At 49.0% G+C, this 27,819-nt stretch overlaps 1 protein-coding gene across 4 annotated transcripts in view; it reads left to right on the forward strand.

Annotated features, from left to right (window-relative positions):
* CNOT7 (CCR4-NOT transcription complex subunit 7) overlaps nt 1–27,819 on the forward strand; it is a 354,347-nt gene that overhangs the window by 178,615 nt on the left and 147,913 nt on the right. The window lies entirely within an intron of this gene.

The following is a 27,819-nucleotide window of genomic DNA, read 5'->3' on the forward strand; positions in this document are numbered from 1 at the left end:
CTCGATCGAGACCAACGGCTGAACCAGCGACTGGATGCCATACTTGATGCGATTGCCTCGACTAAGGACGTGTTGCACCAAGACATCGCCCAAGTGGCCGTGGGCCTGGGGCTGCTGCGCGCAGATCACGCGAAGCTAGCGGACAAAGTTAAGGACCATGACCAACTATTGCTGGACCTGAAACCGTCGGTGGTGGCCGCGGAACATAAGATCACTGATATGTTGGCCCGGTTGGACGCGTTGGAACGGAGGGCGGAGGATGCAGAAGGCCGCAATAGGCGGAACAACGTGCGGGTCGTCGGCCTTCCGGAACGGATTGAGGGGGAGGATGCAGTGGCCTATATGGAGAACTGGTTCCGCACTGTGGTGGCGCCGGAGGGGCTCACTCCTTTCTTTACGCTAGAGAGGGCCCACCGGGTACCTGCTCGCCCACCGGGGCTTGGTCGCCCCCCCCGCCCGATGGTGGTGAGACTCCTCCACTACAAAGACCGGGATCTTCTCATTCAGCGGGCCAGGATGTCGGGCCCCTATGACGTGGAGAATAGTAGGGTTACGATCTTCCCGGACTACACCCAAATGGTCCAGAAAAACCGGGCGTCGTTCCTGGCAGTGAAAAAGGAGCTCAGGGAGGAAAGCATTCAGTACTCCTTGCTCTACCCAGCTAAGTTGCGGATCATGTTGGATGGGTCTACGCACTTTTTTCAGACTCCGGACGAGGTTTGGCAATGGCTGGAGTTGTACAGGGCGGGTACGGACAGATCGCATAAAAGCAGGCGAGATGAGCCCAAGCAGCCCCGGGTGAGACAATCGCAACGCATCCGATCCCGCAACAGGCGCCAACGGGAGAGGCGGGAGGCCCAAATGGCGGCGGAAAAGAGGGATGCACTCGCAGCGACGGCGGCCATTACAGGGTCGCAACAGAACAGTGAACGTGCGGACACTGACTCGGGAGGAGAAGGCGGCAGGTCGGGAGAGGAACTTTCAGAAGCGGACAGTTCGAAGGGGCCGGAGGTGACCCCACAGACCTCGGATGGTATCTTTTGCGGCTGACATTGGGTTGGATTGAGCTAGATCGGGACTTCATGATGGGGTGGTATCCTGTTGATAGGGGGCCGGGACGCCGGGAGGGGGGGATCTGTGCTTTACGAGGGATGGAGGCGCGGGGCGTGGGCTCCGCTCGCTGAGGTCGGCGGTGACTCACCCCCCTTGGGCCCTTAAGGCCGCCTGTGGTGGAGACCACAGGGTTATGAGTGTGAGAAGTTGTTTCAAGGTTTGGATGGGGGCGGACATTGGGTTCGTGTGCTCTGTCCTGGGGAGTGGGGTTTGGGAAGTTTTTCTGTTTTGGGTGTGTTTGGGGGGGGGCAACTGCACTGGGGGGGTTATGAACGTTCGTTATTTGATTTGGACTGTACGAAGTTGGAATGGGGACATTACCTAATCTGAAATGCCTAACGTGGAATGTCCGGGGGCTGCGAACTATGGTGAAACCTCATAAGGTCCATGCATATCTTGTACGCAGGGGGGTTCAGATTGCTATGCTTCAGGAGACTCATCTCACTAAGAAGGAATGTACTGCCTTGCAGAAAAGATGGCGGGGCCAGGTGTTTGGCACCACCTACTCAGCGTATGCCAGGGGGGTGCTGATCTGGGTGAGGGCGGGGATACCCTTTCAATTGCTGAATCAAGTAGTGGATCCGGATGGCCGGTTTGTGGCGGTGGAGGGGAGGTTATATGGCCGGGATGTGGTTTTCTGCTGTGTGTATGCGCCAAACACTGATCAAGCTCGATATCTTGATAGCCTCTCAGGGGCGTTAGCCTCCTTCCTGGCGGGCCCGATAGTGCTAGGGGGGGATTTTAACTCGATTACTGATGGGGCTCTGGATAGGTCCCATCCCCCTCTGGTGGACTCCCCGGTGCGCAGGCTGACCGCGCACAGGAAGGACTGGCAGGATAGGTGGGGGCTGCTGGATGTCTGGAGGGAGCGGCACAGGGAGACCAGGGATTACTCCTTTTACTCTGCGCTTCATGACCTGCATGTCAGGATTGATTCGGTGCTCTGTGGTGGATCCCTAGCTCCGTTGGTCTCCCATGCGGAGTACTTAGCTAGGACTATCTCAGATCATAATCCCCTATTGGTGCACATTCAGTGGCAGAGGGAGCGCTCAGTTATACCAACGTGGCGGCTTCGGCCGGAGACACTTGAGGATCCTGTCTTCCAAGACGTGGTTCGGCAAGGCATTGATAGCTATTTCGGAATGAATGCGGGCACGGCCACGAGTAGGTCCATTGAATGGGATGCAATGAAAGTGGTGGCGAGGGGAGTGTGTCTGGGCAGGTTCTCGAATGCTCGCACGGCTGTGTTGAATGACCTCGTGACAGCGGAAGATAGGTTGAGGGACCTGGAGCGCCGCAGGCCGGCTAGACCGGATTTACAAGCCCAGCTATTAGAAGCGAAGGAGGTGGTTGCCACTGAGACGGAACGTTTGCGATGCTATGACTATAAGCAGTATATCGTCAGGGCGCATGCGGAAAGGGACAAGGTGGGTACCCTCTTGGCCAGACTGGCCAACCCGGAACTTAGGGGCTCCCCGATCCTCGGCATTCGCACTGCGCAGGGGGAGATGGTGTACAACCAGGCAGCGATATTGGAGTGCTTTAGGGGGTACTATGAGGAACTGTACCAGAGTCAGCTGGAGGTGGGGGTCCAGGACATTGTGGAATACTTGGGGGAGAGGCAGCTTCCGGTCCTTGCTGAGGAGGACTCGAAGGAACTGGGCGGCCCGGTAACGCTCACGGAAATACGGGCGGCCATAAAGCATATGGCCCGCAACAAAACGCCCGGGGTGGACGGATTACCGATTGAATTTTATCAGCTGTATGCGGATATTTTGGCACCCAGATTGCTGACGGTGTATGCTGAAGCATTCGAGGCTGGGGCGCTGCCCGGATCCATGCGGGAGGCCTTGATTGTGCCGCTCCTGAAGCCAGGCCGGGACGCAGCGGACGTGCGGTCTTACCGCCCGCTGTCCATGCTGACGGTGGATTATAAGATTCTGAGCCGGATACTGGCCACCAGGCTGGCCCCGTATATGACGGGCCTGGTACATAGGGACCAGGCCGGGTTCATACCCACGAGGAGCACGGCGCTGAATGTTCGCCGACTGGTGGGGATAATGGACGCCGTCATGGACGGGGAGGGTGCCCCAGCGGTCCTATCTGTAGACATCGAGAAGGCCTTTGATAGTTTGGAATGGCCGTTCCTGGACGGAGTTTTGGAGAGGTTTGGTATGGGCGAGGGGTTCCGCAGGTGGACAAGGGTCTTGTATGCATCGGCGACGGCGAGAGTACGTTTGGGCGGCCTGGTGTCTGCGGCGTACCCGGTGGGCAGGGGCACGCGGCAGGGGTGCTCTCTGTCTCCCCTGTTGTTTGCTCTGGCAATGGAACCTTTAGCGGTCCATGCGAGGTCGGGTGTCGTGTACTTGGGGATAGCCAGGGGCGAGCAGTGGCATTATATATCGCTTTATGCGGACGACTTGCTCCTGTACCTGGCTGACACCTCCCGGGCGTTGGCCGGTGCTATGGAGCTGCTGTCGGAGTTCGGCCGGCTGTCGGGCCTTAAGGTCAATTGGGCGAAGACTTGTGTGTTCCCGCTGCGAGCGGGTTCACCTGCTCCTGACGGAGACTTGGACGTGGTGTGGGAACCATCTTGTTTCACCTATCTGGGTGTTCGCATTTACCACGCTACCGCAGACCTATTGGAGGGCAACATTGGTCGTTGTGTCCGGGCACTGCGGGGCAGCTTGTCTTTCTGGTCGACCCTCCCGCTGACGGTTCTAGGCAGGATTGCCCTTCTGAAGATGGTGGCACTTCCCCGCTTTCTCTATTATTTCCGGACGCTGCCCATATGGATTCCCCAAGGGGTCTTCAGAGACCTGAGGTCGATGATTATTGGCTTTCTGTGGGGGCATGGCCGCCGTAGAGTGGCCCTGACCACGCTCCTCCGCCCGAAGATGGAAGGGGGTATGGCTGTGCCTGACTTTGAGCTGTATTACCTAGCGGCACAGCTGCAGGTTCTAACACAGAACGTGGCTAGGGTGTTCAGGGGTCCGGAGGAGGACCGGGATCGGGGGATGCAACGCCATGTGTTGTCCTATATTATCATGCAGCAGCGGCTTGAGTTGCGGGCCCTCACCGTGGAGGAAAGGACGCTCCGTTTGTGTTGGCAGAGGAGCCTTCGGAGAGCGAGGGCTTCGCGGCCTTATGCACCGGAGATTCCGATCGGCATGCTGACGGCCTTGCCGCACGGGGGTGATTGGTCCCCGTTGCTGGCTTGGGAAGAGATGGGATTGCAGGTGGTGGGCGACCTGTACATAGATGGGGCGTTGGCACCGTTTGAGGTGCTCCGGGACCAGTTTGGGCTGCCTGACGGGGGGTTCCTCCTACACGCGGCAGTGGTGGCTGCCGTACAGAAGCACTGGAAAGGGGGGCTCGTAGAACCAACGACGACTATGGCGTGCCAATATGTGGTGATGGCAGCTGGTACGGTTAAGGCTGTGACGTGCCTCCATAATAGGATGCTGCATGAGGGTCTGGAGCCGCTCCTGGGGCTCAAGTCTAAATGGGAGGAGAGTGTGGGCCGCCCCATACCGGATACGGCGTGGGGACACATCCTGCGGCGTACGTGGAAGGGCACGAGGAATGCGCGCTTTCAACAAGTGCATTTCTATGTGCTTCATAGGGCCTATTTAACCCCGGAGAAATTACAGCGGTACTTCCGGGTGCCGGATGCCCGATGCCCACGGTGTTCGTCTTTGGGTGCGGACATGGATCATTTGTTTTGGGGGTGCCCGCAATTGGGGACCTACTGGGCAGAGGTAGGGGAACTCCTGAATGAAGTGTCTGCCAGGGAGGTGGACTTTGATATGGCGGCGTGCCTGTTGCTCTGGTTCCCGCACACCAAACGCACCAAGGTGACGAGCAAATTTATTGACCTGGGTCTGATACTGGCGCAGAGGGAGATATCGTGGCACTGGAAGTCCAGGGGGGGCCCTCGCTGCGTAGGTGGAGGAATGAATTGCTGCGGTGGTCTGCTTGCGAGAGTGTGCTCCGGATGAAACAGGCTGTTAAGTTGGGGAATGAGAGGGTTCTGGACGCGGCGCGTGCATGGGAGCAGGTGGTGCAGGCCTTGCGTGACTCTATGGTGGATGACGGGGATGGAGAGAACTGAGCCGGTGGACACCACGGGGCGCACACAGAAGAGCTAATTTCCGCGCTGTGGTAGATCCATCCAACTCGACAGGGCGAGGGGTACTCCTAGCAGTTGCCAGGGGGGGGGGCCTTGGGGGGGACTGGTTTATGGGACTTGGGGTGGGACGGAAGCCATTAGGGGGTGGCTAGCCTGGGTGCCTAGGCTCTATTAGGGAGGTTGCGTGCTGTGGCAGTGGGGGAGGGCTGGGGGAGCGGCCAGGCGAGTTGGGGCGGGGGCGCTTAGGGGGGGCCCCGAAGCGCGGGATGTTACTGCATTAGTTTTGGGATGGCTGACGGAGATTTTGTTGTGGGGGGGGGGGTAAAAAGCAGATACGTACGATGGCTTTTCGACCATGGTCCCTGTGGGACTTGCACTGTGATTTTCTCCTATTGCTTGGATCAACATGCCGCCCGGCCTCCGGGATGCGGGCTGAATGGCTGTGTACAGTTTGGATTTATTATTGGACAGTGGGGTGTCGCGGGGGCACTGGTTGATTGTTTGTATCCTGTGGTTTCTAACTCTGCAATAAAAATATGTTTAAAAAAAAAAAAAAAAAAAAAAAGTCGCCCCACTGCAATTGAAGAGAGTCTCCACCAAAATTTCTAACCCCTGGTATGACGATAGACTCAATGACGACAGGCGTACTATGCGAATGGCTGAGCGCACCTGGAGATCGGATCCTTCAGCTCTGCACCTCAAAAGCCTTAAGAACAAGAGAAATGCCTACTTCAGGAAAATAAAGCGCACAAAGTTGGACTTCTTCAGCAGCCAGTTAGACCAAGCAAAGAACAGGCCAAGAAAACTGTTCGAACTAATCAAGACCCAAACAAAGACACAACCCTTACAATCAAACAACACAACAAGCGACACCCCACACTGTGAAGCCTTCTCTGCCTTCTTTAAGCTAAAGACTGACAACATAAGAAATGACCTCATCATGGATGTAAGCCGATTCCCCAACCACACCAGAATGGCTAACACTCAACCTAAAAACAAGGCATCTTGGCTGTACTTCGATACCTACTCGGAAGAAACAATACACAAACTGCTCTGCACCTTGAAGCCCTCTAATCACCTCACAGACCCTCTACCTGCTAATGCTGTAAAAGACTTCATCCCCTTGCTCCTCCCTCTATGGACCAAAATCATCAACTGCTCCCTGCAACAAGGCCTCATTCCAGACTCCCTCAAGGTGGGGCAAGTCACGCCTATACTCAAGAAACCTACAGCTGATCCGTCTGACCTAAACAATTACCGGCCCATCACCAATATCCCCACCCTGGCCAAACTGCTGGAGAAATGTGTCCAACTCCAACTAACAAAACACATTGACCAATTTGACCTCCTTAACTCTCATCAATCAGGCTTTCGAGCGAAACATAGCACGGAAACAGCTATGACACACATAATTGATGACGCCCTCCAAATTCTTGATCGCAATGAGTCCTGCCTCCTCATCCTTCTTGACCTCTCGTCAGCATTTGACACGGTCAAACATGAGAACTTGCTGGAGCTGCTAAGCACTAGAATGGGTCTATCGGGAACTGTTCTCAAATGGTTTTCGTCCTTCCTTCACAACCGGTCTCAGAAGTTCAAGATCGACAATGTGCTATCTTCACCTGTGCCTGCAGATCTAGGTGTTCCACAAGGATCCTCCCTCTCCCCCACATTGTTCAACCTTGTCATGGAACCGCTCGCCACCTTGCTCCAAGCTTCCAATGTCCAATTCCATATGTACGCCGACGACACACAACTTTGCCTAAAGCTACAATCCCCGGAAGATATCAAACATCTGAATTCCACGCTTATTAACACTCAATCTTGGCTAGCCGATAATCACCTCAAACTAAATGCTCTGAAAACTGAGTTCCTACTCATCTCACCACCGGCGAAAATTTCCACCACCCAAACATGGCTCAATAACCTAACAGCACTCAATGTCCAACCCACCATCGTGGACTCAGCAAAATCCCTAGGCATCACACTCGACACCAAGCTCAACATGCAGCAGCACGTCAGCAAAGCCACAAAAGCAGCTAATTTCCAAATCAACACACTGAGGAAAATTAAACCCTTCCTCCCTGCTGAAGACTTCCAAACTGCTGTACAAGCGTTAGTCATCCCTCGAATAGACTACGGAATTGTGGCCCTTAGCGGACTCCCGCTATCCACAACAGCACCCTTAAGAGCCTCCCTGAACGCTGCCGCGAGACTCATTACTGGCTCAAGAAAACATTCGCATATATCCCCAGACTTAAAGTCCCTAAAATGGCTGCCTTTTGAAGCCAGAATTCAGCTAAAAATTGCAGTTATGACACACGCGGCCGTGCACCACAATGCACCCAACTACCTCGCTCAAAAGTTGTCTATATCAGGAGGTTCGAGATCCAATAGAAGTTCAAAAAATCTACTCCTGAAACCTCGTAGATTCCGGAAAGAGAAAACATACAAGCGCTCCTTCTCAGGAATGGCACCCAGGATCTGGAATGCGCTCCCCCCTGAAACCAGGCGTATCTCCTCCACTGCACTCTTCAAGAAAGAGGTGAAAACCATCCTTCTGGCCAAGATCTCCTGAACCTTATAGGTGCTGGATCAGAGACCCTGCACTGCTTTGTATCAATGCTCACCTTGTCCTTGGGCACTATACTTCTACTTGATGGGGACACTACTACGCTACTTTCTTACTACCGACCAATATATGATACACGTTGGTTCACTGATTCACTCTCCCGATGCCCCCACTCAGTGCTCTCTCTATACTAAAACATTGGTATAAGCCTTCCACACACCCAAGGCGTACCTGAACACCTCTGTAGTGGGATCAATGACTTGTGCCGTCTTATATTACTGGTTTACCTGATTGTATATTGATATGTTTTATGTATGTTATTATTATCCTATCATGTTAGTGACTACTACACTGCTCCCATTACCTCTGTTCATTCCTACTGCCCCTACCCTGTCTTTGTGAAGTGCTCTGATATCTGTAAGGATCTTGTTCGCGCTATATAAAACTTTGAATAAATAAATAAATAAGAAGTGCAAGCACTACTCGGCAGGGGTTTGGTCCCTAGATTTCCTCATCCCAAAAACAATGTCACACTGCAACGCTTTTATATCCTCGGGCCCCTAAACTGTTACATGCTGTTGGACCATTAAGAATGTCTACCCTCGCAAAAACTTCATTAAGCTGCTGTGTACAGGTTATCATAAGGCAACCATTAATCTTCCATACATCCAGTGCATCATTGTTACCTTTGATTCATAGTAAATGGGCAGCACTGCCACTTCAATTGTTGCCCTTTAGTGTCACAGCACCGTAGGTATTCACCAAATGTGTAGCGGTAGTCACAGCACATTGGTGCCACAATGCCATTCTTTTCTTTCTATAGCTGGCCTCTAGATGATGAAGAGTAATTGCCATCATGAACGCCTGAAACACACTCGGACAGTAGTTTCTCTTGTTCACAGGTTAGGTTTCTCAGTTGGTGCCAAAAAGTCGTAGCTCTTCCTACAGGAGGTACAATCCTTTTTAGTGAGACAGGAGTTCAGCTGGAACTCCGTGTTTAACACACTAATCACAATAACACTGTATGCAGACAATGTGGCAGCCATTACTACACAGAAAAGAAAGGAGGTGTTTACTCGCCTCCGCTGTGAGCATTGCCACTGTCGATTTGACACTGGGCCATGCTACTCCAACCTTGCTGAGCACATGCTGTATGTGGACAGTGACTTTGTGACCTGCTAAGCAGGGTGCATCAACAAATACCCGACCAGGAAATGAATTCCAAGTACTTCGCAGTGCTTTCAGAGATGAGTAATGTTCACAGTCGAGGTGTTTGCTACCATAGAAAACTCAAAACACCCAGTCTTCACCTCCAAGCACTCAGAACCACAATCCATGGACTACGGATTAATTGGTCATGCATATTTTTCTGCTCTTTTCCTCCACTATTCCTGATCACTTATGTAGTGAGGAAGTAGAGACATACGTCCAAGGCGCTTATTTTTATTTCTCTGATATTGAGCAGCACTTCCATGGTACTCCATGCTACTGAAAATCTGTCCACCTACACGAAGTTGGCCCTTAAATAAGGCCTCCTACCACATTCCTAGTAACAATCCCTTCCTTGGTAGAGTTAGTGAATTGCAGGTCCTAGCAATGGTGGCACCTTTTATCCAGGTTTATAAGCATCTGGTAGTCCTGAGAACTAATCTGTTTTCCTGTTGATGGTTTTCTCCCCAGTCCACATCAGTCAGACAATTGACCTTGCTCTTTTCTTTCCACTTCCTCAAATAGTAGCAGAGCATTACACACAGCAGATGTAAAGAGGGCTGTAATGCAGATCATACAAAATCAGTTTGTTAGACAAAGCAAATACTCACTTGGTAGCTTGTAGCACTAGATTCATATGTGCCCTCCTGTCTCCCCAGATGCTAGCTTATGCTTCAGATACTGTACGTTACACACGTTGATTTCTTCCTAACTAGACCTATACAGTTTCTCTCCACTTTCTCTTACTTACCGTTTGGGGGAAACACAATCTGAGATTAATTATTTGTCCTGAGGCATAGTGTATTTCAGGGCGGGCTCAAAAGTCAAATAGAATCCAAAACATATACTCCCAAAAACAAAAAACTTGCATTGTCCACACACAATACTTGATGGCTGGAGTGTGCCAAACATGTAAATATACAGCCTTTAAAGCTATAGTTACAGAGCATGGAGCATTTTCGTTTATTGACTTGGGCTTTAGAGTCTCAAGAACGTGCTGTCGGCACCCATCTTGTATGTCTGAAACTAAATTTGTCCTCCCTTGCAAAACTCTCATTGAAAAGAAGTTAATTGTGTGTTATCCTTCACTTCTGTAGAGAAGGATTTTTGAGTGGAACACATGAGTGTAGGAAGCTGGCTCTTTATATACTATACGAAAAAGAGGTATGCTGGGTAAAGAGTCCAGGATCCCTTACGAGTGGACAGGGGCTTGCTCTAACAATCCCAAGGTGCTGTATCTAGGGTAGTGTGGTCAAACAGCCTTCGGCTTATCAGAGAGGAGAGTTAGAAATCTGCAATACACACACAGTCAATAAATGATGCACAAAACCCAATGAGATCCACACCAATCTATAAACATAAAACTTATCTTTATATAACTTTAGCCACCAAGATCATCAAAATCAGGTAAGTGCATTTCGAGTTATGAATTGGTATAGACTTTAAAAATGGAAACTTGGTGCAATTTCTGATACAGTAATGTTACACATACACTGCATACAGGTACTTCACATTAACTTGCAGGATCAATCTCCTGGACTTAAGTATGGGGCAAGGTCCAAGACAGCAGGTGTAAACACATCCTGCCAGAGCAGGCATTGTTCCTGACCTCTGAGAGTGGGGCTCCTACCTCTTGGGGTGTCAGAAGCATGGCTGTGGTGGTGGTGGTGGCGGCTGGACTGGAGCAGTCAGACAGCACACTAGTGGGTTAGTAGGTTATCAGGGGGTACCACTAAGGTACCATTTGGTGCATGTATTAATACATCCTTCATAGGAATAATTGGTTTATTAGTGCAGGATGTATGATTCCAAACATCCTTGGTTTTAGTAAAGCCTTCATGCAGCTGGGAAACTCATATTCACCAGTTTTCAGTACATATCCTTAAGAAGGCTTCCCTGTTCACTTGCAATGATTGTGAATCAAGTTAGATATCACAAGGGTGTATCTGCTCATGCAGATACGTCCACACATGATAAATAATGCCCCCTGCCTTAGGAATGTTAGGCCTGCTGTAGGGGTGACTTACATATATTGCATGCAGTGTCTGCTGGCATGGCACACAGGAGGTGTGCCATGTCATGTCTTCACTTTTGTCTGCTCCATGCCACGCAGCCTGCAATGGCAGTTTGCATGAGTATAGTGAGGGGTCCCAAAAGGTGACACGATACATGCTGCAGTCCTTAGGGACCCTCTTTAGTACCCAGGCCCTAGGTACCTGGATACCATCTACTAGGGACTTGCAGAGATACTAAAGGTTTTGCCAATTGGGAGAACAATTGCTCAGTTTTAGGAAAAGAGATCAGGCACCGGGGGACCTGGATAGCAGAAACCCAGCGCACTTCTGTCAAAATTACATCAATTACCAGGTTAAAAATGACTGTCAAAACGGAGAACTTGCCTACAATGACCAGTTGTCTAAGCTTGCTTTAAATGTAATTGTGCTTGATTGCAACCCTTGAACATTAGAGGAGGTCTACTGTAATAGACTGCTGTATGATCGCTCATATCACTAATAAGCACAAGCCCATAGATAAGAATGTATTTTTTCTTGTTAAATGCACTGGACAGGTAGGTGCCTATGCATCCATGGCGTAATATGAGATCTGAAACAGATGGGGGTTTTTTTTGTTGGTTTTTTTAAAAATCTTTTCGCTTGGAAAGACTAACAATTTTCTGTAATCCCACCAAGGGCAATGTTTTGAAGAGGAATATTTTCCAATGAGCAGTAACGCCAAAACATTTGAAACACTGAGAAATGCATGAAGTTGTAAGAAGCAGTTAAGTAGTTTTTTATTCTCCATAAGGAAGAGCGATCACTAACCAGCATTCTCAAGAAATACAACAATTAATATGGTGAATTGCCTATAATCACCACTCCCTTAACCAAGTGTTACAAACCAATTTAGGTGTTACACACCTTATTGAAGTTGATGTTGAGCCAGTGGCTCAATTTGGTTTATCACTTCCTCAATGACTAGTTTCTGAAAGCAAAATCTATTACAAGCATAATTTATTTTAGGCAACCTTCAAAAACCTTGCGAATATCTGACTACATATATACAATAGTCCATATCCACCCTGCTATAGAGGATATAGTAACCTGAAAGGTGCTGAACCTAACTATCGCAAAATGTATTCTTAAGGGCACATATTGAGAAATACCATTCAGATGTTCAACCTACTGCCAGGCAAATCATATATTTACTAGCATTAATGACTTCCTTCATTTATGTTCCTCAAGTATGGCTACACATTAGGGGAATGATACAAAGATGGAACAATTGGGAATTAAAACTGACGCTAACTGGATATTCGATAAGTAAAGCACCCCCCTCCCTCAAGCGCCTTGAGACCCTCTGGGTGAGTAGTGCGCTATACAAATGTTAAACTTGAACTTGAACTTAACTGACACGTCTCTCTGTTGTCTCCCTAATCTTCTCAAATTAAAGAAATGTTGGACGTTCTTTTCCAGCAATGGCATCTCCTTCATTGTAGGATGTGATCATTTCTTGGAAAGCTGTATTTTGGTGTCTGTGACATCGCTCAGCAGGAGGTAAAAAATATGCCTCCCTGCAGTGTATCCCATAATAAGGGTTCCCTCCATCCTCATGCCATTTGAGATTCTTTTTTTTTAAACATTTTCATTTGCATTTTGTATATAACTGAACAATACAGTCATGTATTCAGCAACACTCCTCCCTCTAATTCCACTCCCACCACCCCATAAAAGCACACTGTTGATATGCAGTACATCGTAGAATTGTAAAAAAAAGGACTATGCATCAAGATTCCATCTCCCCATTCCCCCCTCCTTCCCCACCGCCCCCCCTATATGAACTAGGAACGCGACGGTAAGCTCAATCATTCCCCAATCCTCCATCTAGTCCATGATAGTGTCTCCACTTAGACCAAATTTTTCGAAACTTCCTAGGGCACCCCCTGGATTTGTAGGTCACCCTCTCCGCCGCCATGTAGAGGTCTAGTCCTTGCCTCCATTCCTCCAGGTCAGGAGGAGTCTGGGACCCCCATCGTTTCGCAATGTCTCTTTTGGCCACCACCAGGGCTAGGACCAGGAAAATTATAAGTGGGCGTGGCAAATCCACATCATTGGACATTCCCAATAGAGCCAGCTTCGGCTCTTGCGTCAGTGGAACTCCCAGGACCTCCTGCAGTTCTGAGAAGATACGGGACCAGTATATTTGGATCACTGTGCAGGTCCATAGAGTATGATAAAAACCTCCCTCAGCCCCGTGGCATCTGAGACATCTGTCGTTCTCGATTTTCCCCATTTTATGTAGTCGTACCCTGTCATAGTATGTTCTATGTAGTATATTGTATTGAATGAGGCGCAGCCTAGATTTTATCGCAACCTCACGGGGTGCATGAACACCAAATCCCAGTCTAGGTCTTCCAGTGTTCCTACTTCACTCTCCCATGTAGCTCTGAGCTTCACTAGGTCCCCCAGCATATTGTTGGTTAGTGTTTTGTATGTAAGTGAGACTGCTTTCCCCTGAATCTGTTCCTGCAGAAGCCTTCCCTCCAGTGGAGCATACTCCGATATCCCTGACCGTTGTAGCTGCTGCGCTTTCCATGCATGGCGGAACTGGGTATACTTAAAAAACTGTGAGCTTTGCAGTCCATAGTCGGCTCTCATATTCTGGAAGGACTTTAATTCTCCCTTAGCTATAACATCCCCGATGGTGGAGATACCAATATCATCCCATCGTTTGAAACCTTTTCGTTTGTGTAACTCATGTAGCCACGTACAGTGCCAAAGTGGTGTCTGGCGAGTGGGGGTCTTGTCCCAGCCCGTGCGTTTCATGGCTTTATTCCAAGCTCGTAACGGTAGCCGGGAGCAGTGTGTGTTGTGCGGGCCCTCCATACAAGTAGTGCAACAGGTTGTGTGTGGATAGTGTATGTCTTTCCAGTGCATTGGTGGGATGGTCTGCCGGCAGGTGTAACCACTCATTGATCGGGGTCATGTGTTCCGCCCAATAATAGGCTTCCAGATTTGGGAGTGAGATTCCGCCACTATACTGGTGCCTCTGAAGCGTGGTCAGCGCTATCCTAGGTTGTTTTCCTAGCCAAAGAAATGCCCGGAGATCCGAGTGAATCCTGTGTAATAATGTGTCTGGGAGGGAATAATATTCGTTTTGTAGGGCGTACAAGTATTTGGGAAGGATGATCATTTTGTACAAAGCCGCTCGCCCTAAGAGTGTGAGTGGCAGGCGTCGCCATCTTTCCATGTCCGCGGTTGAGTTTAGTGAGACCCTATCTATATTTCTCTTATGTGAGAGTTTCTTATCAAGGGTGATGTAAATCCCTAAGTATTGAAAGCCCTCTGTAGTAGTTATTAATTGTTGGGGCAACGTCGTCCAACGATCACCTCCCCCTGGGGCCATTTGAGATTTTAACCTAAGCCGAACAATATTTAATTTACCTCTTCCACAAGCCTTGCTCGCGACTGGGAGAGGTTTCATACCCTAGATGCAAAAATTATATCTTTGGTTCTTTGACGGTGTAGATTAAGAATGTATAGAGTGAAAACTGTGCGTCTTGGCAAACACATGGCTTTAAAGAGATGTCAGAATGACTGACTATTAACTACAGAGGAAGGATAAAGGTATAAGTTTTAGGCTGCCTATGAAACCTAAAGAAGCTCGACTGAGAATGGAGGGGGGGAATGTGGCAAAGAGTATTTAGATTCCAAATAGGAAGAGGATCTACCACCAGGTTGTGCACAATAGATTTTAGGTAGTATAAATGATTTGTGAGTAGATGAAAGCAGTACAGACAATGAAGCTGGGTATGGGTTTTAAACTTGGCTTGGAAGAAAACCTGTTCCAAAAAACAGAAGTTGCCTGAAATATCAACTCGGCGGATTTCTATAAGAATTCTTTAGCAACGGGATGGCAGTGAAATATAAGCTGATGTACGGAAATGCAGCACAATAGTTAACAGCTAAAACCTCACAGGGAGCTGGATTTTTAATGATCTAAAGAGGAGCTAAAAGAAAAAAAACTAAGTCGCCATAATAAAGACAGGAATTACTGTTTGGCAATCACAGTTTTTAAAGTGCTCAGAATAGGGAAATGTGTAGATGCATCTTTGCTAACCGGGCCTGGGAGGAGCCAAATTATTATGCTTATGAGACTAAGAGGGTATGCTATCCAGACAACTTTTTTAGTTCTTCACACAGGCTAACCTCTGCTGTACAGTCCACAGTCAGGTGGATGATAATATGCATTAGTTCATGCTATCAGAAAGCCAGTGGACTCCTCTAAAGTAGTCTTACAGCCAGTGTCACAGGAGCTATGGGAACCACTACTGGTATGCTCAGTAACATTATGGTCATTGAAATTTGCAAAGTGTTGACTTGAAGGTAATTTCATATTTTGTTTGGCTTTGCTCTATAGCAGACAAATACATGGGCCAGGACAAGATGGCCAAGATGGCCGCCTGGTAGGAGCTCGAGTCCGGAGCTCCTAGTGCTTGGGATCCCTTCCTGGGATATATCCCTGCTAGCACTCATCTTAAGCGTGGACCACAAGAAACTGGATTAACACAAGTAACTGGAGCAACAAAAATCGAAAAGTAACTGGATTGAGTGGCAACATCGATGCACACACCTACCTGAAGCATTGGCGGCCGGGACCCCTGCAACTCTCACCGGAACAACGGCGGAGCCCAGGAAGGTAGATGAGAGCCTGCTGTGGATGCGGCGGTGGCTGGTAGCAGTCAGAGACTGGGAGGCTGTGGGCGGCAGAGAGGCGCTGTTGTCTGTTGTCTGGGGCCCCGACACTGCCGTAACTGCCTGCCTGCTGCAAGACTGCCTGCCATGGATGCTACCTGCATGGATGCGATCATCGTGTATAAGTGAGCACTGTGAGCCAGAAGAGAGGAGCGAAGCGACGGGGCCAACCCCCTGTGAAGAGTGCCGACGGTGGAGACAGCGTGCAATTATTTATTTATTTTATTTATTTAATTTCTTGTATAGCGCAAGAATAGACCCCTTACGGGGTATCTCCGCGCTTTGCTCGTTAGATGTAGTCTTGGAGAGGTTGTAACAGAAGAGCTGTGATCTGATAAGCAGAACGATCCAATTATTCTTCTAGGAACAGTATAGTTTTTAACTTTTTCCTGAAGGCGAGATGGTTAGAAATTTGCCTTATGAAGGGCAGGTTATTCCAGAGGGTAGGCCCTACCAAAGAAAAAGCACGGCCACCCTGTCTGGTCTTTTTTACAAGAGGGGTTTTTATCAGCAGTTGTTTACTTGAACGTAGGGATCTATCTGGTTTGTAAGGGTATAGTTTTTGACTCAGATATTTGGGGCCGTTCCTAAACAGGCACTTGTGGACGGTGCAGCAGATTTTAAATTTGACACGCTGCCGTATTGGGAGCCAGTGAAGTTCTCTTAGTAAAGGCTTGGAGGGGGTTCTTGGAGGGGCATTCAAAATCAATCTTGCCGCCGTATTCTGTACCACCTGTAAACGGTTTATGGCATCCTCGTTAGCTTGTATCAGGAGCCCGTTACAGTAGTCAAGGCGACTTATTGCCATGGTCTGAACAAGGGTCTTTCTGTAGTTGTCTGGGAGATAGGGGAAGACTCGTCTCAGTAGTCCAATGGTGTGAAAACATGCCCCAGCGATCGCGTTCACATGTTCTTTTAAAGTTAGATTTTGATCTAACTTCACCCCCAAATTCTTTACTGTCAATTTTGGGGAAGGTACAGGACCTAGGTCCAGGGGCCACCAATCAGGGGACCATAGTATGGATGCTTTTCCAAAAAGCATTACTTCCGTCTTCCCAACGTTACATTGGAGACGGTTGGAAGCCATCCAATTGGAGATAGCCCTCATTCCTTCGGCGAAATTTTCCCTGACATTAACGCTAAGAGAATGGAAAGGGTAGAGGAGTTGGGTGTCGTCAGCGTAAGACACCGGAGTGAATCCATATTTCCTCACAGTCTCAGCAAGGGGGGCCACATACACATTAAACAATGTGGGGCTTAGGCATGAGCCCTGTGGCACCCCCTTCGTGAGCACCCTAGAGGAGGAACGATAGGGTCCCAAGCTGACGGATTGTGAGCGCCCGGACAAGAAACTCTCCAACCAAGAAAGGGCCTGTCCTCCAATGCCCACTCCCTTTAGACGGCTCATGAGAATCTTATGAGACACAGTATCAAAAGCGGCCGACAGGTCTAACAGCACCAAAATCATTGAGCCTCCTCTATCCTGTGACATCTTGATGTTGTCGGTCACGGAGAGGAGTGCTGATTCGGTGCTGTAGTTGGGCCTGAACCCAGATTGTGAGTGGTCCAGGCCTCCTGTCGCCTCTATGAAACTGGACATGTGGGTGTTAACATGTTTCTCGGCTAGTTTACTCAGGAGGGGCAGAAGAGAGATAGGGCGAAGATTGGAGAGTTCTGTCCAGGGATAGGTGGAATTTTTCCGGATAGGATTCACTACTGCCTCTTTCCATTGCTGGGGGAGTTTACCTTCTTTGTAAGAAAGGTTTAAGACCTTTTGAATTACGGGGCAGAGAGCTGTGCTCAGAGTATTCATTACTCTGGGGGGGAGAGGGTCAAGAGGAGATCCAGTTTTTATTTTATTGAGTAGTGATCTTATGTCATCCACCGTGATTTCAGGGATGTCAGTGAAAGTATGGGAGTTAGACTGAGTGCTAGAGGCACTAGGAGTCTCTATGTTGTTGGGTAGTTGGTCAGAGTTTTATTATATATGGTATCAATTTTATCTTCAAAGAATTGTGAGATATTATTACACAACTCCTGAGAGAAGGTATCGGGGCTTTCACAAGCTGAGGGGTTAGTGAAGTTTCGAAGAATTTTATATAGTTCTTTAGTTGAGTTATCAGCTTCATCAATGTGAAATTGGAGGCTGGTTTTCCTTGCCTTTTTGATATTTTTGTAGTAGGAGGAAATAGCCTGTTGGTAAAGCTCTTTGCTTTCCCTAGAGTGATTTTTTTCTCCATTGTTTTTCTAGCTTTCTGCATTTTTGTTTCTCTAATTTTAACGTTTCAGTATACCAGGTTTCCTTTTTGTTGGTCAATGGTTGTTTGACTAGTTTTTGTGGGGCTAGGAGGTTTATGGTGTCAAGAAGAGTGTTGTTGAGTTTGACTAGGGCCGACTCGGAGTTATCAGAGTCAGTAAAAATCGGTGTACTCCAAGCTTCTACGAATGCCTCTGGGGTGATCTTATGCCAAGGTCTTCATTTGATGCTCAGATTAACAGAAGGATCAGAAAGTTTGGTTGGTTGCATGATGGAGAATTCCAGCATGCTATGATCAGACCAGTGCACAGATCTGGGAGAATGGCAGTGAATAAATGGGGCGTTAGAAAAAATAAGATCTAGGGTATGTCCTCCCCTGTGGGTAGGGCCACTGTTCCGCATATGTAGGCCTAGAAGGGCAAGGTCAGATAGAAAAAGCTTGGTATCAGGATCCTCTGGTACATCAACATGGAAATTGAAATCCCCAAGTAAGATGAAACGTTCACCCTCCTTCAAATGTGGGGCGAGTGCTTCAGTTAAAGTTAGTGAGAAGCTGGTGTTGGGACCAGGGGGTCGATATACTAAGGCTCCCTTCCAGTTGTTCTTAGTTCCGGTGTTAATTTTGAAGATCATAATCTCCATAGAGGGGAGTAAGGCTTGTTCTAATATTGTGATGCGAAGGCTATCTTTATATATTATGGCAGTACCGCCACCTGTTTTTACCGGGCGATCTTGTCGCAATATTTTGTAACCTAAAGGAATTCCTAGCGTAACAGTTGGTACCGTATGTGGCTTTAGCCAAGTTTCCGTGAGAAAACATATTTCCGGATCAAGGCTATGGATGGTGTCCCATATTTCAGTGCAATGACGCGGGAGTGATCGAACATTTAGGAGGAAGCTTTACCAGCCTTTTGTTTCTGGTTTGATGGTTTGTAAAGGACCTGTTATTATGTTGTTGGAGGTGGCTTGAAAACCACAGACAGAGCAGGAAAAGGGGCCTTCTGAACATAGCCAGCTGTTATGGGCACATTCTCGGGAACCCAGGGGGCGGAAAGCTAGTAAACTTTGTGAGGAGTACCTGAGGCGAGAGCCGCAGGTGTGGCCATCGTGAACGGGAGAGGAGCAGGGTGAGTGGCCCCTGGCCCCGTCCAGTCGCGGACGGGCGCAGACGGGCCACTCTTTGGCTACTCTTCGGCGTAGCTTCGGCTCCCCTGCGCGCGACCGCTGCGCGCTCACTAGGGGGCGAGGACTAAATAGCCCCGATAGACCCAGCTGCTAGAGCGCTAACCGCACAGCAGTTTCAAACAGGAAGTGGTGTCCTCCCCCTTGCAATCAGAGGGAAGACGAAACAGCAGTCCTAGATACGTCTCCTCAACAAATGAACACCAGTCAGGAGTGTGGTGATTATGCGTGCAAGAATGCGAGTAATTTTAAAAAAGACGATTATTCCGTTTTGAATCACAGAGTTAAAAACATTCAGGCATAACACAATTTTACATATGATAGGAGAGTAGGTTCAATGTTGTATCCTCTGGCGAGCTAGCGGGTCAGGAGGTCCTGCCACTACCCCTTACCGCAGCGTCTGAAAGTCAGGCTCAGCCTAAATAGCCCCGATAGACCCAGCTGCTAGAGCGCTAACCGCACAGCAGTTTCAAACAGGAAGTGGTGTCCTCCCCCTTGCAATCAGAGGGAAGACGAAACAGCAGTCCTAGATACGTCTCCTACAGCAAATGAACACCAGTCAGGAGTGTGGTGATTATGCGTGCAAGAATGCGAGTAATTTTAAAAAAGACGATTATTCCGTTTTGAATCACAGAGTTAAAAACATTCAGGCATAACACAATTTTACATATGATAGGAGCGTAGGCTCAATGTTGTATCCTCTGGCGAGCTAGCGGGTCAGGAGGTCCTGCCACTACCCCTTAAGGCTGACCCTCCCGCGGAGAGAGCGCCAACGTTGGAGGCAGCGAGCATTCAGGAGATCCTGGAGGTGTGCTCCCTTGCGCTGGAGCGCCAAGCCCTGGCTTACACGGCGCGCGACGGTGGGAACTCTGGCCTTTCACCGTCTTCCCAGACAGCCCCCGGGAGTGATGGCGATAATTGGCGGCGGAGCCCCTGAGCAATAGCGGCGGGGCTACAATGCTGGGAAAGCTGGGCGGCGGGTCGGCAGGAGCACGGCGGATTACACGTTGTAACCTCACACGGAGTGAAGGCGCCTCTTAGCCCCGCCCCCCCGCAGGAAAAGCACTGAAAAAAGCAAAAGATCGTTGATAGCACTTTCATCGGCTATCTCCCGTTAATGGAGTTTCATTTATATCTATGAAAAGCACAACGAAAAGAGGAGTCGACACACCAACAAAGGGGTAAAGGGCGTGTTGATGCCAGCAGATCATTCTTCTCGGACAAAAAGGACCCCAGGACTATGGCAAGGTATCGTGCCTCTTGCTCAGTGTTTTATTTTTACTTTTGCACCGCTTTTTAGGTGATTTTCATGACTTTACCTATGTGATCCTCTACCCAAAATGGCTGGAGTAATAAAACTGTAGTATCTACTAGACTCCATCTCCCTGACTTTCCCAGTAAACCGATCTCTCACCCAAAATGGCTGGGGTCATAAACTTGCAACTAAAAACTGCCAGACCCTCACAAAGCTAAACTAAAGCACTGCCCTTCCTTTGGTCCTCCAAAATAGACATAGGACTCACCGCTACCCCCATCAAGATAGAAGCAGGACTTCCTTGATACTTGTCTGCATCACTGTTCTAAGGGCATAATAACAAACATAGGACTACTGTACTCTTTGCTACCTCTTTGTCTCGGCGGCCATCTTGGACTAGTCAATCCTCATCTCTTCACCACTCCTAATGAAGCGGCAATCTTAGACTAGTCAAATTCTCTACCCCTACATACACACTTCTTAACTTCTTAACTTTTCTTTTTCTCCTGCCTCTCCCCATTTGTCCCACATGGAACTCACGGGCAAACACACATATAAAATTAATTTCCCCCCAGAGCTCTCCCAAAAAAACGCAAAACGCTTTAAACACAACTTCTTAAAGTCCCATCCTGAAACGCCCTTTTTAGACACTTACTTCTCCCTCATCAATGGAGCTAAGAACACCGATATCATTCTCTACACCGCACGCAGAGCACAATGGAGAAAAGCATTCCTCACCCTACTCACGCTCTCGACCTCCAAGAAAACTGCCCATGGCATAACACTTTCCACCACACCATCCCAGCTCTACCCAGCTAGAGCATCCATCACTATCTACAATAACGGTACCATCTTAATTCAATCCACAGACAGAAACCTCGACCTTTTTGACAACCTGTTCCCCACCTTCAAAGAATACGTTTCCAACGCGCAGTCCCCACACCATCCGGCCTCCAATACCAATATCATCGACCTCACAGCACCTCCTACCACTAACACGCACCTCCTCCCTCCCCCCAGTACTCCACTCTATCACCCCCTGGCTACATATATCTCACACTCCTCAACACCAGACGCGGATCTCCCCCCGCCACCAACACCCCCACCCCCTCTACCCCACTCCAACTGAACCAGCACACCACACTTCCAACTAACTTCTCAGAACAACCCACCGCTTCTGACCCTCACAACACGACTCTCTCCCATCCCATCTCCCCCCCCACTCTCTCCACCCCCGCCACTCCCTGCACTCCCGCCACCCCTAGCCCCCACTCCTCCCTCGACCTCTCCCCCCCCCACTGTTTGCACTCCCGCCACCCCTGGCCCCCACTCCTCCCTTAACATCTCCCCCCCCCCCACTCTCTGCACTCACGCCACTCCTGGCCCCCACTCCTCCCTCAACATCTCCCCCCTGAAATGAAATGAAATGAAATGAAATGAAATGAAAAATTGCATTTGTATAGCGCATAACTGCCCTAGGGCCTCGCAGCGCTTGAAGATAAAATGGTTTAGCGCAGGCTCGGGGCAGATCAGCAGGATTTAGCAAACAAATGCGTTTTCAAGGCCTTTCTGAATGAGAGGAGGTTGCTATTTCCTCGGATGGCAAAGGGGAGGGCATTCCAAAGTCTGGTCGCCGAATGGGAAAAAGAGCGGCCACCCCAACGGGCTTTGTTAATTTTAGAGGAGGTGGCCAGCTGCAAGGTACCAGACCGAAGGGGGCGTGCTGGGACATAAGGCGTGACCAAAGGGTGCAGAATCGCTGGGCCTACACGGTGAAAGGATTTGTGCATAATGCACAAAGCTTTAAACTGCACTCTGGCAGCCATTGGGAGCCAGTGGAGGTCTTTCAGAGCCTTCCTCGCCGACTGCCGACGGGAGAGATTGAACAGTAGGCGGGCCGCACTGTTTTGTGTGACCTGAAGCCTCTGCAGTACCGAAGCCGGTGCTCCTAGGTAGAGAGCATTCCCATAATCCAGGCGAGAGAGAATCAGGGCCTGGACCATGGTCCTCCTCGCCTGGAAAGGGAGCACCCGCCGGAGCATCCTCATTAGTCCAAAGCAAGTGGCGGCAGTCTTAGTAGCCTGGACCGAGAAATCAAGGGCGGTGTCAAGCCAGATCCCGAGGCTCTTTATCTGGGACTTGGGGGCAGGAGGAGCGCCAAGACATGGTGGCCAGACGGGTGCAAGAGCAGACGGGGAGGGATTTCCGAGTAGAATGATGTCTGTCTTCTCCCCGTTAAGCTTCAAACAGGAGGCTTGCATCCATCTGGCAACAGCCTCTAGACAGGGGCCTAAGGTGTCGGATGATCCATCTGCGTGGTCTAACGAGACCACAAGCTGCGTGTCATCCGCGTAGGTGACTATACGCACACCAAAGGGATGGACTATCCTGTCCAGAGGTTCCATGTAGGCGTTAAAGAGGGTCGGGCTCAGGGAGGAGCCCTGAGGGACCCCACACCTGAGAGGGTGTTTGGGAGAGACTATCTCACCCTCGAAGACCTGGAAAAAGCGCTCACTCAGAAAGGAGGTAAGCCAGTCTAGAGCCGCGCCCGACACGCCCATGCCCGCCAGTCGGTGTAATAGCGTGGCATGGTTCACCGTGTCGAACGCGGCGCTAAGGTCTAACAGGATAATGGCCACCTTTCCTCCCCGATCCAAAGTCGTTCTTGCTTCCTCTGTAACCGCTAACATAGCGGTTTCTGTGCCATGTTGAGGGCGAAAACCTGTCTGGGAGGCACGCAACAGACAGTTGGACTCCAAATAGTCTGTTAAGATATTGTTGGCGTGCCTCTCCAGCAGTTTACTCAGCCAGGGGAGCAACGAAATGGGGCGATAGTTGGACAAGTTGCTCTGGTCCAGGGAGGGCTTCTTGAGAAGCGCCCTCACCATGGCGCACTTCCAGGGGAGTGGGACCGACCTGGCCACGATGGAGGTGTTTAAGGCTTCCAGGATGACAGGACGAATAACGTCCAGTGCCTTGACAAGGATCCGGGGGGGTGCCGGGTCATTGGGAGACCCGGAAGAAACTTTAGAAATTAATCTATCCAGGCTGCCGGCATCAAGAAGCGGAATTATATCCAGTTTGCAGAGAGCCGGAGAATCAGCTGGCTTAGATGGGACGGAGGGGGCGTTGACCGTAGGATTACTAAAAGAAGAGTATATGGTCGAAATTTTCTTGGAGAAGAAGGCAGCTAGCTCATTACAGCGGTCTTGTGCCCCAATAACACCAACACCTATCCTCTCACTCCTCCCCCCCAACATCGCTACCTACACGAACTTCAACACACTCACTAACACCCCCAACTCCAACTCCATCTCCAATCACCTCAATAACACCCCCACCCCTCTCCCCCCATACTCCAGTCACTTGGACACGTGCTCTCCCTCTGTGCCCCCCCCAACTCCTTACCCAACTGCACGCTGGACACAATCATGACCACCCTCCTCCAAGTGAGAGAAGAACTCCACACCCTCAAAGAGTTACTCCTCACGCACCCCAGACACCCCCCTCCCACCACCACTTCTCAACGAAACAACTCCCCCTCACATCCTACTCACCCATTACATTGGACCTCTATCCCCTCTCGCAACACCTCCAACCGCCCCCAGCGCACTATCAAGACACATCCCACTCACCCCTTACATTGGACCTCTATCCCCTCTCGCAATTCCTCCAACTGCCCCCAGCGCACTATCAAGACTCTCTCGGACCTCGACATACATACCCTACTCCGTACATATGTCCCGGCAACCCAAAACCTATTAGCCACCACACACCTGTCCATTCCTACGATTCTTTCCAACCCTCTCAGACACCCTACGCATAACAGAGGCTCCGTGCCCAACAACAACCTCACTAAAATCCCTCTCACCATAGACCCATCCTCCTCCCCTTGCACCCCCAGACTCAAATGCACACTTCTCAACTGTAGATCGGCCCAAAAACACTCATCGGAGGTCGCTGACCTCATCATGTCTCTGAACCTTGACTTAGCCATCCTAACTGAAATTTGGCTAACTGAATCCTCAACTCCTATCATGGATATCCTAGTCCCCCCCCCAACTACTGCATCGTTGGACTTGACTGGTCCAACAAAACAGGCGGCGGAATCGCATGCATTTACAAGAACAACCTCTCAATTAATAAAGTCACCGCCCCTTCTCTTACCTCCTGTGAATACTTCTGCCTTGATGTCATCAGTGAAAACAAACCTGTATGTTCACTACACATCATATACCACCCTCCTGGAGACAACCTCATCTTCTCCCAACAACTCATGGACACAATGTCAATCAACTCAGGACGGCAAAACACACATCTACCTTGGCGATTACAATCTTGACTGGAATGACTGCAGTGACGCAGTGGTTAATAGCCTCAAAAATTTCCTTAACGCTTCTGACCTCACACAAATCTGCAACAGCCCGACACATGACAAAGGCTCTATCCTCGACCTTCTCATCTCCAAAGAAGACACTATTCAACTTGATTCAATCCAACCTTGTGACTGGTCAGACCACCATATTGTCACATTCTTCATCAAGAAAAAAGTTAAACGTATCCCGGTCCAATTCTCCAAGCCCAAAGTTTGGAAAAGAGACCTGAGGAAACTCAATCCAAACTCTCTACCCCCTAACAGCTGCAATCTCCTACTCCCCCCTACCGACGTTACTGACGTTCAGTACTTAACTGACCACTATCTCAACACCATGGCCTCAATAATCAATGAGGCTGCACCGATGCAACTGAAAAGAGTCTCCACCAAGATCTCCAACCCCTGGTACAGCGGGAGCCTCAATGAAGACAGACGGGCTATGCGAATGGCAGAGCGCACCTGGAGATCTGTTCCCTCGACACTGCACTTAAAAATTCTGAGGAAAAAGAGAAACGCATACTTCAGGAAAATAAAACGCTCAAAATCAGAGTTCTTCAGACTCCAGCTCGACCAAGCAAAAAAACGTCCAAGTAAACTGTTCGAGCTAATCCGATCACAATCTAAAGAACAACCCCCAGCTGTTGACATTATGGGCACTGCTCCTTCCTGTGAAGATTTCTCTGCCTTCTTTAACCAAAAAAACTGACAACATAAGGAGTGATGTCCTTTTTGACGCCAGCCTTTACTCAAAACCCCACTGCATAACACCCAATCAACTAAAAAACAATGCGACATGGTCATCCCTTGGCACCTATTCTGAAGATGAAATTGACAGGATACTCAGCACCCTGAAACCATCCAATCACCTCACCTAACTGACCCTCTTCCTGCTAACGCCGTAAAAGACTTCACCCCTTTGCTCCTCCCACTCTGGACTAAAATTATCAATAGCTCACTTCAACAAGGAACCATCCCTGACTCCCTCAAAGTTGGACAAGTTACACCTTTACTGAAGAAACCAACAGCCGACCCCACTGATCTAAACAACTACCGTCCGATTACCAACATTCCCACTCTCGCCAAACTGTTGGAAAAATGCGTCCAACTACAACTGACAAAGCACATAGAACAGTTTGATCTCCTCAACCCTCATCAATCAGGCTTCCGATCAGGGCACAGCACTGAAACCGCTATGACACACATAATTGATGACGCCCTCCAAATTTTAGATCAAAATGATACCTGCCTCCTCATCCTTCTTGACCTCTCCTCAGCATTCGACACTGTCAATCATGAGAACTTACTCGATCTCTTAAACACAAGAATGGGTCTCTCTGGGACTGTTCTCCAGTGGTTCACTTCCTTTTTACACAACCGGTCTCAAAAATTCAAGAGCAAAAACTTGATGTCCTCTCCAGTACCTGTCTCGTTAGGTGTCCCCCAAGGTTCATGCCTATCCCCTACTTTATTCAACCTAGTTATGGAACCTCTCACCACCCTGCTAAAAGCATACAATGTACACTTTCACATGTACGCCGATGACACTCAACTATATCTCAAGCTACAATCCCCCAAAGACATTATGCGTCTGAACTCAACGATCAGAAGCACCCAATCTTGGCTGGCCGATAACCACCTCAAACTCAATGCCATGAAAACTGAGTTCCTCCTGATCTCACCTCCTACGAAAATATCAACTACACAAACATGGCTTAAGCACCTAACCGCACTCAATGTCCAACCGACCATCGTGGATTCAGCAAAATCCTTAGGCTTAACACTTGACACCAACCTCAACATGCAGCAGCATCTCAGCAAGGCAACCAAGGGGGCGAACTTCCAAATAAATACCTTGAGGAAACTTAAACCATTCCTCCCAGCCAAAGACTTCCAAACTGCAGTACAAGCACTAGTCATCCCCCGCATAGACTACGGCAGCGTGGCCCTCTGCGGCCTCCCCCTAACTACAACTGCACCCCTAAGAGCTTCACTAAACGCGGCAGCAAGACTCATCACTGGATCTAAAAAACATTCACATATCTCCCCTGACTTTAAATCCCTGAACTGGCTGCCTTTTGAAGCCAGAATACAGCTGAAAATTGCCTGCATGACGCACAAGGCAATACACCTGAAATCACCCGCCTACCTCACGCAGAAGTTGACGATTTCCGGCGGGTCCAGAACCACCAGAAGTACAAACAATCTTCTGTTGAAGCCTCGAAGATTCCGGAAGGAAAAAACTTACAAACGCTCCTTCTCAGGAATGGCGCCCAGGATCTGGAACTCACTCCTTCCTGAAACCAGACTCATCTCCTCCACTCTTCTTTTTAAGAAAGAAGTTAAAACTATCCTCATGGCTAAATACACTTGAACTACTACGTTTGATTTACTTTGCGTCGATCAGTATTACCTGTCGGATTCCTATACACATGTGTTTTACTTGCACTATTGAACCTCATATCTGTACTATTTGTTATATTTGTACTATTTACATTGATTTGACGACCTACCTTCCTACTATGCCATGCTACCTCATACTTGTACTATCTGTAATATTTGTACATTGATTTGATGACCTACCTTCGTACTATGCCAGGCTACCTCATATCTTTACTATTTGTAATATTTGTACTATTTACATTGACTTGTTGACCTACCTTCCTACTAAGCTCCCTGGTTTCCCTACCCTTCCACTTGCCTTTGTAAAGCGCTCTGTTATCTGCAAAGATCTTGTTCGCTCTATATAAAACGTTCAAAATAAAATAAATAAATAAAAAAATGGGCCAAGCCTCTGTGCGTACCCGTTTTCTTCTTGGTCAGTAATTTTCTCCATTGTAGTGGCTTTAGCAGAGGATATTACTGAAATTGAGCATGCTGCTCTTTTCAATTCTTTTGCACTCTAGAAAACCATATTGGAGAATTAAACGTTACCTGCATGGGATCCGAGTTCAACAATTCTGCTCAGTCACTTG

The sequence above is a fragment of the Lissotriton helveticus genome, chromosome 2_2, assembly GCF_964261635.1.
Source record: "Lissotriton helveticus chromosome 2_2, aLisHel1.1, whole genome shotgun sequence".
In the NCBI taxonomy this organism is placed as follows: domain Eukaryota; kingdom Metazoa; phylum Chordata; class Amphibia; order Caudata; family Salamandridae; genus Lissotriton; species Lissotriton helveticus.